This window comes from Schistocerca americana, chromosome 2, assembly GCF_021461395.2.
Source record: "Schistocerca americana isolate TAMUIC-IGC-003095 chromosome 2, iqSchAmer2.1, whole genome shotgun sequence".
NCBI lineage: Eukaryota > Metazoa > Arthropoda > Insecta > Orthoptera > Acrididae > Schistocerca > Schistocerca americana.
This window is the reverse complement of record NC_060120.1, coordinates 1,024,896,096-1,024,916,383: the sequence shown is the minus strand read 5'-3', so window position 1 is coordinate 1,024,916,383 and position 20,288 is coordinate 1,024,896,096. Positions and strand designations below refer to the sequence as shown.

General features: G+C 39.7%; 1 protein-coding gene and 1 pseudogene across 1 annotated transcript in view; one reads left to right on the top strand and one right to left on the bottom strand.

Moving 5' to 3' along the window:
- The window catches only part of LOC124595610 (dehydrogenase/reductase SDR family member 11-like), a 121,699-nt gene that overhangs the window by 40,075 nt on the left and 61,336 nt on the right, over window positions 1-20,288 (bottom strand). The window lies entirely within an intron of this gene.
- LOC124597571 lies at window positions 9,741-9,858 on the top strand (annotated as a pseudogene).

Here is a 20,288-nt window from a genome sequence, read left to right as displayed (position 1 = left end):
AGAATTTATAATGTGTGCGCCATTCATATTCAGTGCGATGGCCACGTGTCGATCAAAGCCGTTAAATAAAAAAGAAAATGTGGTATTGCCAGTGCGTAATGAACAATCAGAGTTGTGTAAATTACTAACAGTCAGATGTGCGTTTCCGTTGCGTAATATTCAAACTGGAGAATAACTTCTAACTTAATTGTGAGTACTAGAGTTCATGTTACTCGATAAATAAGAATGAGTCCACTCGCTTGGCAGACCACTCATCTTGCAGGCCTGACTGCTTGATGCCACAGTATGAGCAAGGCATGAGGGTGCCTCTCAAACCATGTGGTCACAAATAGCACAATGTAGCTTTAAAGGGTACTACAGTATCAGATCATTTACTCCAAATAATAAGAGTAAAATCAGGTACGAAAAATTTCCCTAAACTGCAAACTGACGAAAGACATTTATCAGAAACAAAAACGCAAGATTTTTCAAAAGAAAGATCAAACCATAGTACAGCTAAAGTGTATAGAGGAACCAATCTAAATGTGTTGTTCTCTAAATTCTCCTCATTATTTAAATCGAAATTTGTAAGTATCCACATCAGTATCAATGTCACACAAAAACAAATAATAACAGTAGGTATTAAGAAGCCCCAAACCCTCAAGCGCTCAGTTCCATGAAAAAAGTCATAAGAACCCAGAGTTTTTAAATTTCGGTCACATCTACAAAAACATTTATAGGAAGGTACTGATTGCTGAAAATAGGTCATTTAATGACAAAATCATATAAAATGCAGAGAACAAAAGCAAAGCCATTTCTGATTTCATTGAAAAGGAAAAATGGAGAGAGCAACATATGCAAAATAACACACTGATAAGAAAGGCGAATAAAGTAGTAAATGATTCACGTCACCTAGAAAGTTACATGAATGAGCGTTTTTCAACTATTGTAGACAAACAACAGCAAAAATTCCCAAAGACATATAACATAAGTAAACAATTATACACTGACTACAATGACGTTGCCACCGAGCACAGAGCATGAAGTCAATAAATCTGGACAAATACTAAAAAATCAAAAAATCAATAGTCTTCGATGAAGTACCACTGCGTGCACTGAAACAGTGTATAGTGAGCGTACAACCTCTCTCAGCGAACATAGTAAACGAACCCTTCACATCAGGAAGTTGCCAGAGTTGGGAGCTCCAACGTTAGGCGCGTTATGGGGCCCCTTAAGTACTTGGCTGACATGAAGGGTAAGAAAACCAATGTGCACTCCGTGTGCATACCGGGTGGAGTCATTCCAGATGTGGAAAGGGTCCTCCCGGATGCCAAGAAGAGCACAGGGTGCAGCCACCTGCACGTGGTTGCTCACGTCGATACCAGTGAAGTGCGTCACTTGGATCAGAAGAGATTCTCTCTGGTTTCGAGTGGCTAACAGAAGTGGCAAAGGCTGCAAGTCTTGCTTGCCAGATGAACCGGAGCTGACCATTTGCAGCATAGTCTACGGGACCGATTGCGGACCTCTGGTAAAGAGCCGAGTGGAGGGTCTGAATCAGAGGCTCAGACGGTTCTGTGACCGTGAAGGCTACAAATTCCTCGACTTGCGTCAAGGGTGGTTGGGTTTCGGGTTCCGCTGAATAGGTCAGGTGTCCACTATACGCAGGAGGTGGCTACACGGGTACCAGGGCCTGTGTGGCGTGGACTGGGCGGTTTTTTAGGCTAGAGGGTCTCGGGAAAACACAGAAAGGGCTTCACTCACAAAGGGTGCAGGCTGAACACAGGAAGAATGTAGATACAGGAACCATTGGTATAACAGTTGTAAATTGTCGTAGCTGTGTTGGAAAAGTATCAGAGCTCCAAGCGCTAACAGAAAGCGCTGATGCTCAAATCTTTATAGGCATTGAAAGCTAGCTAAAGCCGGGTATAAGCTCAGCCGAAATTTTTGCGAAGAACCTAACGGTATTCCGAAAGGAAAGGCTAAACACGGTTGGCGGTGGCGTGTTAGTTGCTGTCAGAAGTAGTTTATCTTGTCGCTAAATTGAAGTAGATACTTCCTGTGAGTTAGTATAAGCAGAGGTCATTGTTGACAACCGGAATAAAATACTAATTAAATCCGCTTACCGACCACCCAATTCAGATGATACAGTTCAAAGAAAACTTGAGATTGATTTCAAACACGTACCCGACTCATACGATAATAGTTGTTGGCGATTTTAATTTACCCTCGATATGTTGGCGAAAATACATGTTTAATTCCGGAGGTACGCATAAAATATCATCCGAAATTTGTTAAACGCATTCTCTGAAAATTATTTCGGGCAGTTTGTTCATGAGCCCACGCGAATAGTAAACGGTTGTGAAAACACACTTGACCCCTTAGCAACAAATAATCCTGAGTTAATAACGAGCGGCAAAACCGATTCAGGGATTAGTGAACACAGGGTTGTCGTAGCGAGATTGAATATTGTAATCCCCAAATCCTCGAAAAATAAGCGAAAAATAAACCTATACAAAAAAGCAGATAAAAATTCATTTGATGCCTTCCTGAGAGACAATCTCCACTCATTCCAAATTAATAATGTAAGTGTAGACCAGGTGTGGCTTAGATTTAAAGAAATAGTATCGGCAGCAACTGAGAGATTTATACTAAACAAATTAACAAACGACGGAGCTGATGCCCCTTGGTACACAGAACGGGTTAGAACACTGTTGTAGAAACAACGAAATAAACATGCCAAATTTAAACAGACGCAAAATCCCCAAAATTTGTGATCTTTTACAGAAGCTCGAAATTTAGCGAGGACTTCGATGCGAGATACTTATAACAGTTTCCACAACGAAACTTTGTCTCGACACCTGGCAGAAAATCTTAAGAGATTTTGGTTGTATGTGTAGTATGTTAGCGGCAATAAACAATCAATGCCTTCTCTGCACGATAGCAATGGAGATACTATCGAAGACAGTGCTGCGAATGCAGAGTTACTAAACACAGCTTTCCGAAATGCCTTCACAAAAGAAGACGAAGTAAATATTCCAGAATTCGAGTCGAAAACAGCTGCAAACATGAGTAACGTAGAAGTAAATATCCTCGGGGTAGTGAAGCAACTTAAATCACTCAACAAAAGCAAGTTTTCTGATCCAGACTGTATACGAATTAGGTTCCTTTCGGAGTATGCTGATGCATTAGCTCCATACTTAACAATCATATACAACCGTTCGCTCGACGAAAGATCCGTACCCAAAGACTGGAAAGTTGCACAGGTCACACCAATATTCAAGAAAGGTAGTAGGAGTAATCCACTAAATTACAGGCCTATATCGTTAACGTCGATATGCGGCAGGATTTTGGAACGTATATTGTGTTCGAACATTATGAATTACCTCGAAGAAAACGGTCTATTGACACACAGTCAACATGGGTTTAGAAAACATCGTTCCTGTGAAACACAACTAGCTCTTTATTCACATGAAGTGTTGAGTGCTATTGACGAGGAATTTCAGATCAATTCCGTATTTCTGGATTTCCGGAAGGCTTTTGACACGGTACCATACAACCGGCTCGAAGTGAAATTGTGTGATTATGGAATATCGTCTCGGTTATGTGACTGGATTTGTGATTTCCTGTCAGAGAGGTCACAGTTCGTAGTAGTAGACCGTAAGTCATCGAGTAAAACAGAAGTGATTTCTGGCTTTCCGCAAGGTAGTGTTATGGACCCGTTGCTGTTCCTTGTCTATATAAACGATTTGGGAGACAATCAGAGCAGCCGTCTTTGGTTGCTTGCAGATGACGCTGTCGTTTATCGACTAATGAAGTCATCAGAAGATCACAACAAACTGTAAAACGATTTAGAAAAGATATCTGAATGGTGCGAAAAGTGGCAGTTGACCCTAAATAATGAAAAGTGTGAGGTCATCCACATGAGTGCTAAAAGGAACTCGTTAAACTTCGATTACACGATAAATCAGTCTAATCTAAAAGCTGTAAATTCAGCTAAATACCTAGGTATTACAATTACGAACAGCTTAAATTGGAAGGAACACACTGAAAATATTGTGGGGAAGGCTAACCAAAGACTGCGTTTTATTAGCAGGACACTTAGAAAATGTAACAGACCTACCAAGGAGACTGCCTACAGAACGCTTGTCCGTCCTCTTTTAGAACACTGCTGCGCGGTGTGGTATCGTTACCAGATAGGACTGACAGAATACATCGAGAAAGTTCAAAGAAAGGCAGCAGGTTTTGTATTATCGCGAAATATGGGAGAGAGTGTCACAAAAATGATACAGGATTTGGGCTAGAAAGGCGTTTTTCGTTGCGACGGAATCTTCTCACGAAATTCCAATCACCAACTTTATACTCCGGATGCGAAAATATTTTATTGACACCGACCTACTTAGGGAGGAACGGTCACCACGACTAAAAAAGCGAAATCAGAGCTCGTACGAAAGATATGGGTGTTCATTCTTTCCGCGCGCTGTACGAGATTGGAATAACTAAGAATTGTGAAGGAGGTTCGATGAACCCTCTGCCAGGCACGTAAATGTGATTTGCTGAATATCCATGTAGCTGTAGATGTAGAACAGCCAAGAGTTCTGTCTCTGCTAAAGAAAGATAATGCAGAAGACATAGTAAATTGCCGGCCCATTTCACTGCTGTCACCATTCTAAAAATAACAGAATCAATTATGAAAGACAGATTAATGAGTTTCTTGAATAACTACAACCATAGTTTGACTTCTGATGTGGTAGAAATATGGAATCGTCTATAGTGGAATTCACAAAAGCCATACTTGATGCTTTTGACAAAGATGAATGAGTTACAGCATATTTTTAGATCTTTATAGCGCTTTTGGTACAGTTGAGCATGAGATTTTATTGAGTAAGCTGGAAGCATTAGGAATAAAACTGGTTCTATCATATCTAGCAGCTAGGGTACAAGGAGTAGAGATAACAAAAACCTCAAATACGTCTATGGTTTTAGTAAAACACTTATCAGAGCCAAAATACGTTAGTAAAGGAGTGGCTCAGGGAGCATTTTAGGACCAATACTGTTTTTGCTATAACTTGATGACTTTCCTGCTAGTGTTAGCCGTGGAGACAAAATTCTCTTTGCTGATGGCAACAATATTATTGTTACTTAAAAAACAAGAGAACTCCTTGCAGAGAAAGTAAATAAAACCCTCAAGGAAGTTTACAATTGATAAGAGAACTCCTTGCAGAGAAAGCAAATAAAACCCTCAAGTAAGTTTACAATTGGTCAATAAGCAATAAAGTGACATCGAACATAAAGAAAACAAATGATATGAGTTACACTTTGAAGAGGGAAAATGACTATTCAGTTAAATGTAGATGGCGACTCTATAGATAGTGTAACAAATGCGGAACGTCTAGGAATGAATATTGATTCTCAGTTGAAATAATGTGAACATACGAAGATACTTGCAGACAGAATGTCATCGGCATGTTACGTCCTTCGAGTGCTGTCAGTGTATAACAGCCAGTGTCTTTTAGTTACATACTATTCATATGTACACTCAACTCTTAGCTACGGCATTTTTTACTGGGACCAAATGTACAAAATGTGAACACGATTTTCAAATTGCAGGAAAGGGTCATAAAAATAATAACCAAAAACCGTAGTCGATTTCATTGGAAAGATCTGTTAAAAACACTTGGGTTTTAAGTGCACCATTTGGATACATTTACCATTCAGTTTTACACATCAGAAATAACATCGATAACAAGTACCCTGACAGTTCTGTCCACGGTCAAGGAACAAGGTGTAGACTGAAGTTATACTTACTAAGAAAGTATAAAAAAGAACTCAAAACAACATTTTCTACCAAGGAATAAAACTGTACAATAAATTACCAAAGGAGATTAAAGAAACTGCTAAACGAACTCATCTAAAAAGGTAGTTAAAAAGTATCTGTTAACCCAAACATTCTATATGTTGAAGGATTAACTAGATAACACAGAGTAGCGGTCTGGTAAAAAAGTAACACAAATAATAATAACGATAATAAAATATCTGACACTCTACATAACACATTCACACTATAATATTTCCTTCTTTTTTCATTTTCTGACAAAACTTACTCCCAAAGCCAAGCAGTTTATAATATTTACACATATTTCTGAACTTGACATTTCACTCGTTATATAGGGATATTGATCCAGTTTTTCAGGCTAATAAATGAGAAGTTACGGTGCTCAGAATGCTCCTGACATGAGCTAACAGTGCGTGTAGTGTTATGAAACAATGTACGTGTAGTGTGTGTGCAGTGACTGGAAGTGAGAAATGAATGGATATGGTAGCATCAGCCTTTTATCGTAATTAAACAACTTACTTCTAAAACAGTAGTGTGCACTAGGTTAAAACGAAAGAGCACTGTTTTAAACAGAGTGAACTTGTATTCGGGAGGGCGGAGACTTCAGTCATCATCCAGCCTTCATGAGTTAGGTTATCCATTGTTTTCCTAAATTACTTCAGGAAAATGCCGAGATATTTCCAGCTATAAAGAAGCAGTCGACTTCATGTCCAATCCTCGTCATTCTAGATCTATAAGTCTGTAAACGAAAGTGTATGTGATTTTCTTTAATTTTGTTGTTCTTAAATTGTAGCGCCAAGAATGTCCAATAAAAGATATGTACTACTACTGCTACTAATGCTACTAAAAGCATTGTCCACATGCCTCTGCACGTGACCTAATTTATCTTCGTGGTCTTTACACGAAATGCACATTGGCGGCAGTAGAATCGTTCTTCAGTCAGCATCAAATGCCGGTTCTTTGAATTTTCTCGAAAATAATGTCATCTTTTCGCCAGGGATTCCCTATTGAGTTCACGCAGCATTTCTGTAATCCTTGTGTGTTGATCGCCTCTGAACTGCTTCGATATGTTCCTTTAATCCTACCTGGTGGGGATCCCCAATCACTGAGCAGTACTCACAAATGGGTAATGCTAGTGTTGTGTACGAGACCCCTGTTGTAGATGAATTGGACTTACCTAAAATTTTTCCATTAAACCGGTGTCGATCATCCGTCTTCCCAGCTACCGTGTTTACCTGCTCTTTCCATTTCATATCGCCTAGCAACGATATGCCTAGATATTTAATCGACATCTTTCCTGCTCATATGCATTAACTTGCGTTTTCATACATTTAGAGCCAGCTGAAACTCATCATACCAACTACAATTTTTATCTACGTCATCTTGTACCCTCCTTCAATCACTCAATGACGACACCTTTCCGTATACCATAGCGTCATCAGAAAACAGCTGCAGATTGCTGCTCAGCCTGTCCGTCAGATCAGTTATGTACGAGAAGAATTCAAAAAGTATACGGTCGTCTGAGAAAAGGAATATTTATTCTAATGATAGAAAACTGAAACATGCATTATTTTCTACATAACCTCTCTGGACTTCAATGCACTTTGTCCAACGTTTCACAAGTTTTTTGATTTCGCCGGTTTTTGGTTGCACCTGTAATCAATTTTGCTCCGCATCAACGACATCAGCATCGGTTGCAAAACTTCTTCCCCTGAGCGCTTCCTTCAGTGGTCCAAACATATGAAAATCCAACTCCTTTACTGTTTCGGCCGTCCGTTTCGCAGAGTGTGGCTGACCGTTATCTTGCTACAGGATGACACATTTTCGCAGTTTTCAGCGACATTTGAATCTGATTGCAGATTTCAGTTTAGTTCGCTACACTTCTCAATAGTTTTCACTGTTCACAGTTTTCCATCACCATACCCCAAATGACTTTCAACTTGTCCTCAGCTGTTAACAGCGATGGCCTGCCCGATATTTCCTAGTCACTTGGAGAAGTTCTTCTGTGTTTGGGAAGCGCTCTATCAATTCGTAAATCTTACTTCGCGATAAGCGACTTTCACCACATTGCGCTTGCATTCGATGAATAATTTCCACAGCTTTAAGTCCTTCCGCAAACAAAAAGCGAATTACTGTCCTCTTTTTCTCTTTGGTGCAGATCGACAATGGAGATGACACGTTTCACTGTCTGCTACAATACAACTATCGCCGGAATAAGAGTGACACGTTCTATAGAACTGTTGCCGCCTATACTTCAGCAGTGTTACCAAGCCCTACGGCGAGAAATTTCAGAACTGCCTTTAGGTTTTCACTTCCCCTCATACATAAAGAATAAGAACGGTCTTATTACATTTCCGTGGGGCACTCCTGACGATACCATTGTCTCTGTTGAACACTCGTCGTAGAGGACAACATACTGGGTTCTATTACTATAAAAGTGTTGTGCCACTCACATATCTGGAAGCCGTATGCTCGAGCCTTTGTTAATAGTCGGCCGAGCGCACAGTGTCACACGCTTTTCGGGAATCAGGAACTCTGCCTGTTACCTTTTGTCCACGGTCCGGAGGACATCAGGTGAGAAAAGAGCAAGATGACTTTCGCAAGAGCGGTTCTTTCGAAATCCATGCTGATTTGTTGACAGAATCTTTTCCGTCTCAAGGAAATTGTCTGTGATTTTGCGGGTTCATTATGTTCTTCCTCTATACAGATATAACCTGCGCTTTTTTTTCAGTCGCATCGTAGTTTGCACTACGCGAAAGATTCACGATAAATGTAAGGTAGGTAAGGAGGAATCCATCCGGGCATGGCCATTTATTTGTTTTCAACTCTTTCACTTGATTTCTCTGCCTTCCTTATATCGCCATGTACAGTAGTCACTCTCGCGGAACGTGTAATCGCAATAAGGTGCCTCGTCAGGATAATACAGCGAAAAGCGCCTTTTTTGGTAAAGGTACATTCGATTTCAAAAACGCAATTGTTTATTTTATTTTTGTAGTTCACACTAGAGCGGTCGTGGTGGTCCCATAAGCTTGCTATGACGAGTCAGTAACGCATATGTCTGATGCTATGGGTTATAAGATGTCTTGTACGTGCCAAAATTCTGTTAATCATTCTTTTACAGTTCTTCGGAATTTTTCCAACTGAAGTGACACGCATTTCACCGGGCGCCACTGGAAATTTGAAGCAAGGGAGCGCTGATTTCGAAAGGTGAATGTTGACTTAATTCCTATCAGCTGTTCTCTGAAAAATTCAGCCTAAGAAGGCAAACAAAATGATTACGTCTGTTACAACCATTAAGTCACTTCGTTATTTTGAATTTATGTGGTATGGGCCGCTTTGTAGAGCGGACTCGTTATACTTCGATTTAAATTACTTTGTACAGGGTGACAATTATTGAACTGTACGAAAAAAACGTAAGTTAGTTACTAGCTACGGCGTGCACACATTTTATTCAACGTCACTACAGATATTCAGATTTAGGTTATGACATGTTGGATATGCCTGCCACCATTGGCGATGATGTGGCGCAGACGAACAGCGAAATTCTGCATGACCCGCAGAAGTGTAGGAAGATCGTTGCTGTCGATGACCTCCTGAATGGCTGTTTTCAGCTCAGCAAAGGTCTTGGAATTATTGCTGTACACTTTGTCTTTAATACAGCGCCACAAAAAACAGTCGTATGTGTTCATATCCGGCGAATATGGCGGCCAATCGTGGCCCATGCCAGTGGCCTCTGTGTACCCCAGAACCAGAATGCGGTATCCAAATTACTCCTCCAGAATATCAAACACGCTCCTGCTTCGATGGCGTCGAGCTCCGTCTTGCGTGAACCACATTTTGTCGAACTCATGGTTACTTTAGATAATGGGGAAAAAATCATCTTCCTAAACCGTCACGTACCATTCGGTAGTGACTGTACCATCAAGAAGCCAACGGCCTTGCTGCAGTGGTAACACCGGTTCCCGTCAGATCACCGAAGATAAGCGCTGCCAGACTGGGCTAGCACTTGGATGGGTAACCATCCGGTCTGCCCAGCGCTGTTGGCAAGCAGGGTGCACTCAGCCCTTGTGAGGCAAACTGAGGAGCTGCTTGAGTGAGAAGTAGCGGCTACGGACTCGTACTGACATACGGCCGGGAGAACCGAGTGCTGACCACATGCCCCTCCATATCCGCATCCTGTGACGCCTGTGGGCTGAGGACGACACGGCGGCCGGTCGGTACCGATGGATTCGCAGGGGCCTGTGGACGTTTACGTGCCATCACGGAATATCGCACGGATTATTCCGTGACTGGACATTGCACACCACACAGCCACCCGTTGAGGGGCTTCTCGCGGGGTCAGAGATTTTCTCTGCCCCGTGATGACTGGGTGTTGTGTGATGCCCTTAGGTTAGTTAGGTTTAAGTAGTTCTAAGTTCTGGGGGACTGATGACCATAGATGTTAAGTCCCATAGTGCTCAGAGCCATTTGAACCATTTTTTAGGGGCTTCTCGATCGCGAAATGCGAATTTTCAGTCCCCCAAATACGCCAATTTTGCTTACTGACGAATTCGTCCAGATGAGAGTGGTCTTCGTCGCTAAACCAAACAACACTGCGCATACTAATTCCCTACATGCCCCTCGGCCAGCCGTACAGTTTGAACGTCCTAGCGCAAACAGTACAGAAATTATGTCGATTCATTTCATATAGTTCAATAACTCTGACGGAAGGTGATGATGCTGACCAGAGCCGCCGGCTCGCACACAACGTGTCACGTGCTCGTGCGATCCATAGCTGGGCGCACACCAAGAAGGAAGCTAGTTGTCAGTTTACGGACTGTTGCAAAACGCATAAATGCTCTGCGAGAATGCGGCCATTTTTAAAGCACTCAAGAACTGATAATAATCTCGACCACTGTAATACTGCCCTTCACGATTCGGCCTCAGCCCATTCTCAAACGCTGTACAAGAAAAATACATGAAATGGCATTAGTGAAAAAAACATTGGTACATTTATATAAAAAGTGTAGCGTAGAAACGGAAGAAGCTAGTACTCAGTGAGAAAACATTGATAAGATACATGAAACGCACATCGTAAAAAAAAAGAAGAGACGTAGAACTCACCAAAATATCTATTCTTTGGTAAAACGTAAATGAATTTATCAAACATGGATACAACGTATGTGGTCTACATTACTCCACATTTGAGTGCAAACTGACTCACTGAACACATCAAGGTACCAGGTGAAGAAGAACTCCAGATGGTAGCACTATACATCTCTTGTGAAACTTGTACGTTGTGAGATACAGAAGTCCTGCTAAAACTGACTGTTACATGTAGTTTCAAATGACAAATGATATTATATTATATCTATTACATCACCATGATTATTATTTGACAAAAATTCATCTGGTGCAAGGATGGAGAAAATTATCAACACAAGATGGAGTCAATGTATAAAATGTAATTAAAATTCTTGAACTTCTGGCTGTTCGATAAAACAAAAAATTTCAACAGATGTGTAATTTAGTATACAGAAATGTATATGTGAAAACGTTAAAATCGGTTTGTTGGTATTCTGGTATTCCAACCATAAGATAAAACAAAATTTACAACTTTACTGGCTAAATGACAGGAAGTGTTTTTTAGTATGTAACGGTTCTGCAGAGGTAAGCATCAGTTTAGAACATAAAGTACAAAATGCAATACATACATGTAAGGATTGGAATACAACAGATGTGTGTGTATTTAATATCTGATTCAATACAAATGGTGAAAAAACGTTAAAATCGGTTTGTTGGTATTCTGGTATTCCAACCATAAGATAAAACAAAATTTACAACTTTACTGGCTAAATGACAGGAAGTGTTTTTTAGTATGTAACGGTTCTGCAGAGGTAAGCATCAGTTTAGAACATAAAGTACAAAATGCAATACATACATGTAAGGATTGGAATACAACAGATGTGTGTGTATTTAATATCTGATTCAATACAAATGGTGAAAAATTAGTATCTGTCAAATTTTGTGATCGTGCACAGTGGGCAAATTACTAGTCAAAGATTCTGAGCTATACTCGTACTACAATGTAAGCATAAAATTAACAACCTAGCGGTCTTACGTAACAATTTTCCACTTATGGTAGAACCAGAAGTATACAAAAATCCAAGACAACAATATGTAAAAGTAGGATACTACACATAAACCACAGCGACTATAAGCTGTGACATTTAAGTCTGGGAGGCTGCATAAAGAGAGGCGTTAAAAACATTTTTAATTATTTCTAATATTTCTAAAAATGTTGACAGCATCACATAAAAAATAATCTAGTGTCTTACGGCAAGTAATCTTGTAAATATAGGTGTCGCACATCTTATTAACTGACAGGGACAATGCCAAAAACATGCTCGCTGCATAATAACATGCGAATCATGAAAAATACGGTAGTTAAACCACTCACCTGGCAGATGAAATATACAGGAACAGTAAAACACATTAAGTATCTTCCACGAAAGCAAATCTTACGATTACATAGTGGCATACAACAAAAATGTGCTCTACCTATATTGAAGGTGAAAAGCTACACAAAGAATACGTTTGTTTCTTTTGAATTAACCGAAAACGAAAAATTACTGAAAATGAAAGTTATGTAAGGAAATATCGTACTGAGTTGCCATCTGTCTGACTCCAACTACATCTTGTAGCAATGGCTGTAGATATTCCGAGAACGAATAAACGAAAGCAAACCCTGACAAGGACAGAGTGGAATTAATCGATAAAACTGTGCAATAACTGTATTGAAAACAAATAAAATGAAAAGAAAGAGGGAAAGCTACACAAAGAGTACATTTTTCGGTGTGTATTAACCGAAAGAAACGCAAATTTACCGTAAGTGGAAGCTGAATAAATAAATATCATATTGAGTCGCCATCTATAGGGCTCCAGATATTTCCTGTAGCAACGGCTATAAATATTTCGAGAACTTATTAAAGAACCAGTTTTTAGATAAATCTGTTTGTCCACTTAATATTTCTGAAGAATTTTTTTTTCTGTTAAGATAAATTTCTAACTCTTGTAACGTATAAGAAAATTGCCCTTTAGTTGCCTTATGTAATACTTCAGTTTTCATGACCGTCATCAATAGTATGGCTATTGTGTAGGAAGAGCTTTTTAATGCTTCCTTCATTACTGCTGTGCGATGTTACATAAAGCTCTTCTTGAAAGACATACCCGATCGTCCCACATAAAAAACTTTCACAGCCATTACAATTTATTCTACACACGCCTGAATTTTCGTATTTATCGCGTTTTGCTTTTACTGAACGGCGTAAACGTTTCTCAAGGTTACCATTCGTTTGTAACCCTATCTTTGCTTCCACTGCGCTGTCTCTTGAAACTCGACAAGGAGAACTACGTACTTAGGTCTTTCATGCATTTTAAACGTGGTTTCCTGTATACTCGACACTAATTTATATCGCGGGCGCCACACAAGTTCTTACAGTATTGACAACGGTGTTTGCCTGCCAAGACATTCGAATGGACCCCAGCCTGTGTGTTTAACACGCGTTGTACCAGCCAATATAAAGATGCCTTAAACAGGACGAAACGCATCATTGGCAAAATATAAAATAACAAAGCTTGTTTAGCAGCCAAGACTGTTTATTTCTTCAAGACATTTATGACTGTTGCTGTATCATCATGCAATGAACTGGAAGAAAAACAAAACTCTAATCTCCTTGTTGTTAGATGTTAAATGTTCCAATATATTCAAATATTTTCTGTATCCTTTGATTTTAAGGGAAATTTTGTTAATCTATTAGCCACAGAACGAAAATAGGTCCATTTACGTGTTCCCAGATGACACGAATCTGAATGTATGATAACATTGGAGTAAGTTGGTTTTCTGAAAATGCCAAATGACAGACTGTTAACTGCTCTACACACAGTTAAATTAAGGAAATTTACTGACTTTTTAACTTCATATTCCAGACTGAACCGAATGCTTGGGTGCATAATGTTAAGTTTTTCTGTTATATCATCAACTAGATCGCGATCGCCTTTGACTAACAGAAATGTGTCATCAACGAATATGTTAGAAATAATCACATTATTCCAGACTTTACGATCTTCTCTCATGAAATTATTCTCTAAGTTCTTCATGAAAATTCCGGCCATTCTATTGGATAAGCTGATGGTTCATGATCGATGATAATATTTTTCCACTGAATTTAAAATAATTGAAGGGAAATGTGAATTCTATCTCCATCATTTCGATGATTTAAGTGATATTAACTAAATTCTAGAAATATGAAAAAGAATTAAAAATGTTTTTAACACCTACCGTTGTGCAACTTCCCAGACTTATACGTCACAGCATACTGTCACTGTGATTTATCTGCTGTATTCTACCTTTACATATTGTTATCTTGGATTTTTATGTACTTCTGGTCCTGTCACAAGTGGATAATCGTTACACAAGACCGCTAGATTATTAATGGTATGCTCACAATGTGGTATAGCTCACAGTTCTTGAGTAGTAGTTTGCACATTGTGCATAATCACAAGATTTGACAGATACGAGTTTTCACCATTTATCTTGAATAATGTATTGAATATATACACATCTATTGTATTCCAGTCCTTATGTATATTGCACTTTGTATTTTATTTTATACACTAATGCTTGTCTCTGCAAAACTGTTACACACTAAAAAACATTTCCTGTCATTTTGTGAATACCAACACATCGATTTTAACGTTTTCGCCTATACATTTCTGGATACTAAATTATGCATCTCTTGTAGTTTATTATTTTACTGAACAGGTAGATGTTCACTTACTTTCATTACATTTTTATACATCGACGCCGTCTTGTAGTGATAATTTTCTCCAGTCTCCTTGCACCATATGGATATTTGTTAGATAATAAACAGGTTGATGTAGAGATATAAAATCATTTGTCGTTTAAAAGTACATTTATCAATCAGTTGTATCAGTATTTTTGCATTCCATAACATACAATTTTCACAAATGTAGTACAGTACTGTCATCTGGCGTTCTTCCCCACCTAATGTCTCAATGTGTACAGTAAGCCGATTCGCACTCGGATGTGAAGTAAGATAGACCACGTACGTTGTGTCTATGTCTGACAAATTCAGTTTTTTTTACCTAAGAATGTGTTATAGATATTTTGTTGGGTTTTACTTCCCCTCGTTTTTTGTTTTTTATGAAGTGCATGTCACGTATTTTATCACTCTTTTCTTCTCAGCGCTTGCTTCTTCCTTATTTATGTTTTGTGTCACTGTATCGATGTTTTTCCATTGACACTCTTTCATGAACTTCTTTTGCAGAGCCTATGAGAGTGGCGTATGGCCGAAAAGAGTGAGGGAGTATAAAATTAAGAAATACAGTGGTCAAGACGATTATCAGCTTTGATTACCGACTGTTGCCACTGTCTTTGGAGGTAGTGGGTAGGGAGTGGTGACGGCCACAGTTGATGTACGGACGGCGATGCGTAAGATGCTGTAACAACACGCTATAGGCGAATAACAGCAATAAGATGATCGTTGAGTCACATATATGTCGCAAAGTGACAAATTATGTAAGCAAGCGGAGAAAATTTCAACAGGTGAACACAAATGAATTTTTGATTACACACTATACCACTAACGGATGCATGACACATATCTGCATCACGTTCACTATCATCGGAGTGATGACTAGAGCTGCTGTCATAATTTAATGAAATAACAAATCGTTCATTGCTATTTTCCACTACACATTCATTCTGACATGCTTTCATTGTAACTTATTTTTCGTGTATCTTATCTTATGCCAATCTGAGGACGAAGTTTGTTTTACAGTATCCTTTGCTAGTCTTTCCACTTCTGCCTCTGTACATTTATTGTTCATTGTGACATACCTGGGAGTGTTATGATGGCTGTCTGAGAGCCAAATGACCATATATTTTCCACATGATCTATAATACGTACAAGTAAAGGTGCTCTGAGCTACGAGATCAAGTAATTCACCGTCTCTACATTCGTCTGGTATGGGAACATTTTTTGGTTATAGCCACAGGAGAGAGTCATGTTGTCTGGAGGTTGCTTTAGATACCTAATCAAGGACAGTCGAATGATATGAGGCGTTGTCTATAACTATTACTGAAGATTTCCTCAAATTTTTGAAAAGTGCGTCCTTAAACCATGGGTGAAACGTCACACCTTTTCTAATGGGTTGTGGCATGATGCCAGTTACTAAGTCATCTATCCACCATGTACTTCTTGAATGGCTTGCATTTACCCATGCTTCATTGAGCCAAACAACATCGTTAAAATTTCCATTTGATATTCCCCTCAAAAACGGACACCACAACGATACAATATAATCTGTCTCCAATACGACCTTTCTTCCCTTAATTCATTTGTATTTGAAGCTTATGTAAGTAGGCTGTTTAGGTTTTTTTATTGGTAACGCCACGTAGCGCACTGTATGAAAATCACTGGCTGTGCTGTGTGCAGTCTGTGGCTCGTTTGCATTGTCGTTTGCTATTGTAGTGTTGGGCAGCTGGATGTTAACAGCGCGTAGCGTTGCGCAGTTGGAGGTGAGCCGCCAGCAGTGGTGGATGTGGGGAGAGAAATGGCGGAGTTTTAAGAGCGGATGATCTGGACTTGTGTCCATCAGATACAGTACATTTGTAAGACTGGATGTCATGAACTGCTATATATATTATGACTATTGAACACTATTAAGGTAAATACATTGCTTATTCCCTATCAAAATCTTTCATTTGCTGACTATGCCTATCAGTAGTTAGTGAGTGCCTTCAGTGGTTTGAATCTTTTATTTAGCTGGCAGTAGTGGCGCTCGCTGTATTGCAGTAGTTCGAGTAACGAAGATTTTTGTGAGGTAAGTGATTTGTGAATGGTTTAGGTTAATGTTAGTCAGGGCCATTCTTTTGTAGGGAATATTGAAAGTCAGATTGCGTTGCGCTAAAAATATTGTGTGTCAGTTTAAGCACAGTCATTTATAAATTTTCTAAGGGGACGTTTCATACTTAAGTCATGCACAGTATGTGGCAGTGACAGTTTGCTGTCTCTGAAAAGTTCCGCATCTTCTACGGAAATGTTGCATGCCAACGTTTTATAAGGCTGCAAACAGTGTTCCAGAGAGTAGCTATTTCGCTTACATTACGGCGGTGTCAACACGAGATGGACGGGAAAAATAACATTTCACCACTGCAAAGGGGCGGAAGAAAACACAACATTGGCAGTCCCGGTGGGCCAAACAGAGGATGTCAGGAGAAACGTAGTGCAACAGAACAGCTGGAAAGGATCAGGTCACCGGTACATGATGAAAAATACGCTGTTGCTAATGCAACAATAAGCATCAAGAGCTTTTACGAATCATTCCTATACTACAACAAAATCGCTGTCATCTTCGTAATAGCGAGACCTATGCGGTCGTGACAAGTAACGCAAGGTAAATAGTAGGCACTACTTCACTCCACAAATACCCCAGTATTTTAGGTCATAAGACAATTGGTCAGACTGAACGATGGCGTACGTTACGTTCGCACTCGGTTCCCTGATTACAGTAAAGAGAGGTCTGGCACAGGTCTGTTGTAGATTTCCTGCACGCTGCTGAATAAAGACAGCCACTGCTGGGTGAGATGGCTATCTCTCCGTGATCACCTGTCGCAGAGTTGCAGTACCACAGCCTGCTGCTGTCGCAGATGGGTGGTCCCATGGGTCTTTCCTATCGTCCCGGATCATGTGACGTCTCCTGGAAATCCTTATAAAAATTAAACTAAACCTATACCAGAGGTCCAAATGTGAAGCGTAAGTACAGCGCAAAACTGAGTTTATTTCATATACATCTACATCCATACTCCGCAAGCCACCTGACGGTGTGTGGTGGAGGGTACTTTGAATACGCCGGTAGGGGTGGCCGAGCGGTTCTAGGCGCTACAGACTGGAACCGCGTGACCGCTACGGTTGCAGGTTCGAATCCTGCCTCGGGCATGGATGTGTGTGTTGTCCTTAGGTTAGTTAAGTTTAAGTAGTTCTAAGTTCTAGGCGACTGATGATCTCAGAAGTTAAGTCCCATAGTGCTCAGAGCCACTTGAACCATTTTTGTACCTTGAGTACCTCTATCGGTTCTCCCTTTTATTCCAGTCTCATATTGTTCGTGGAAAGAAATATTGTCGGTATACCTCTGTGTGGGCTCTAATCTCTCCGATTTTATCCTCGTAGTGTCTTCGCGAGATATACTTAGGAGGGAGCAATATACTGCTTGACTCCTCGGCGAAAGTATGTTCTCGAAACTTCAACAAAAGCCCGTACCGAGCTACTGAGCGTCTCTCTTACAGAGTCTTCCACTGGAGTTTATCCATCATATCCGTAACGCTTTCGCGATTACTAAACAATCTTGTAACGAAGCTCGCTTCTGTCCATTGGATCTTCTCTATCTCTTCTATTAAACCTATCTGGTACGGATCCCACACCGTTGAGCAGTATTCAAGCAGTGGACGAACAAGTGTACCGTAACCTACTTCCTTTGTTTTCGGACTGCATTTCCTTAGGATTTTTTCCAATGAATCTCAGCCTGGTTCAAATGGCTCTGAGCACTATGGGACTCATCTTCTCAGGTCATCAGTCCTCTAGAACTTAGAACTACTTAAACCTAACTAACCTAAGGACATCACACACATCCATGTCCGAGGCAGGTCGCGCGGTTCCAGAGTGTAGCGCCTAGAACCGCTCGGCCACAATCTCAGTCTGGGATCTACTTTACCAACGACTAATTTTATATGGTCATTCCATTTTAAATCACTCCTAATGCCTACTCCCAGATAGTTTATGGAATTAAGTGCTTCCAGTTGCTGATGTACTATATTATAGCTATATGTTAAAGGATTTTTCTTTCTATGTAATAGTAGTACATTACAGTTATTTACATTGAGATTCAATTGCCATTCCCTGGACCATGCGTCAATTCGTTGCAGATCCTCCTGCATTTCAGTACAATTTTCCATTCTTACAACCTCTCGATATGCTACAACATCATCCACAAAAAACCTCAGTGAACTTCCGATGTTATCTACAGGTCATTTACATATAGTGAATAGCAACGGTCCTACGACACTCCCCTGCGGCACACCTGAAATCCCTCTTACTTCGGAAGACTTCTCTCCATTGAGAATAACAATTTCTGTCGACAAAACCGTAGCTAACAGGGCAGATAACTATAAAACCTACAACTCGTTAATACTATATTTTTTGTGTTAAAACTGTTAATAAAGTATGTATTTTAGTATCAGAGAGTAACTATACAATGTAAACACATACTTTGTAATCACGCACATTTTATCTCATTAAGGTTAAAGAAGGCATGGACCAAAGATCAAATACTACTTTTGTCTCCGCTGTTGAAGAATTAAGTTGCTTAGCCGTTGTGACGCAGTATTTGATGTATGTATTTTCTGTTACAATATATGGTAAAAAGTGAATTTCTCCTGTTCTTGTACAAAACCACTCTCTCCTAGCCGAAACATTTAAGTGAAACTAATTATTAGAAATTAGCTGTGTGGGAGAATGCCCATCTGGCTTTCTTTTGTCGTAATGGCGCACAGGCGGCCATTACGTGGAATTTATTTCAAATATTAAATACTGGGCTTCAGCTTCAAGTTAACATAACAAATACTGTGAATACTGACAGTAATTTTATAGTATGAATATTTGCAAGTTCAATTTATCAGAATTGTTAAAGAATTGGCTAGAAATATTTAACTGCATTAGGCAACAAGGCTTAGGTTTGTCTTGCGATGTCTTTGAATTTACAATTAAATTTACTTATGTCAAAGAAACGATTAACCAAAACTGAAGCCACTGTGATATTAATGAAATTATTTATCGTGAATACAAATTCTTACGCTACGTAGATGGTTAAATCGCCTCTCTCTTCGCAACAATTAACTGAACGGTCATCAACAGCAATAGTTTCATGCTACATCTGATTATCTTTGACCTAACCGCGAGTTTGTATAACGTAATTAAACTATTACATGCAAAACTGTACCAATTTTAGTAATATTTGTGCCTGCTTAGCAACCTTGATTATCGTTGGCGTATATTTAAGCCGCATTTACGAGCGAGCAGAATATACGCGACGCTAACAGTGTGTTGAATATCCTTTACCTTCTTCCCAGCAATTCCGACCACGTGTTAAATGCTTCAAATGGCTCTGAGCACTATGGGACTTAACTTCTGAGGTCATCAGTCCCCTAGAACATAGTAGAACTACTTAAACTTAACTAACCTAACGACATCACACACATCCATCGAGGCAGGATTCGAACCTGCGACCGTATCGGTCTCGCGGTTCCAGACTGAAGTGCCTAGAACCGCTCGGCCACCCCGGCCGGCGACTACGTCTTACATCAAAATCAAAACACTTTAATAGCAAAAAACAGAGAGAGGATACAATCAGGACTCCA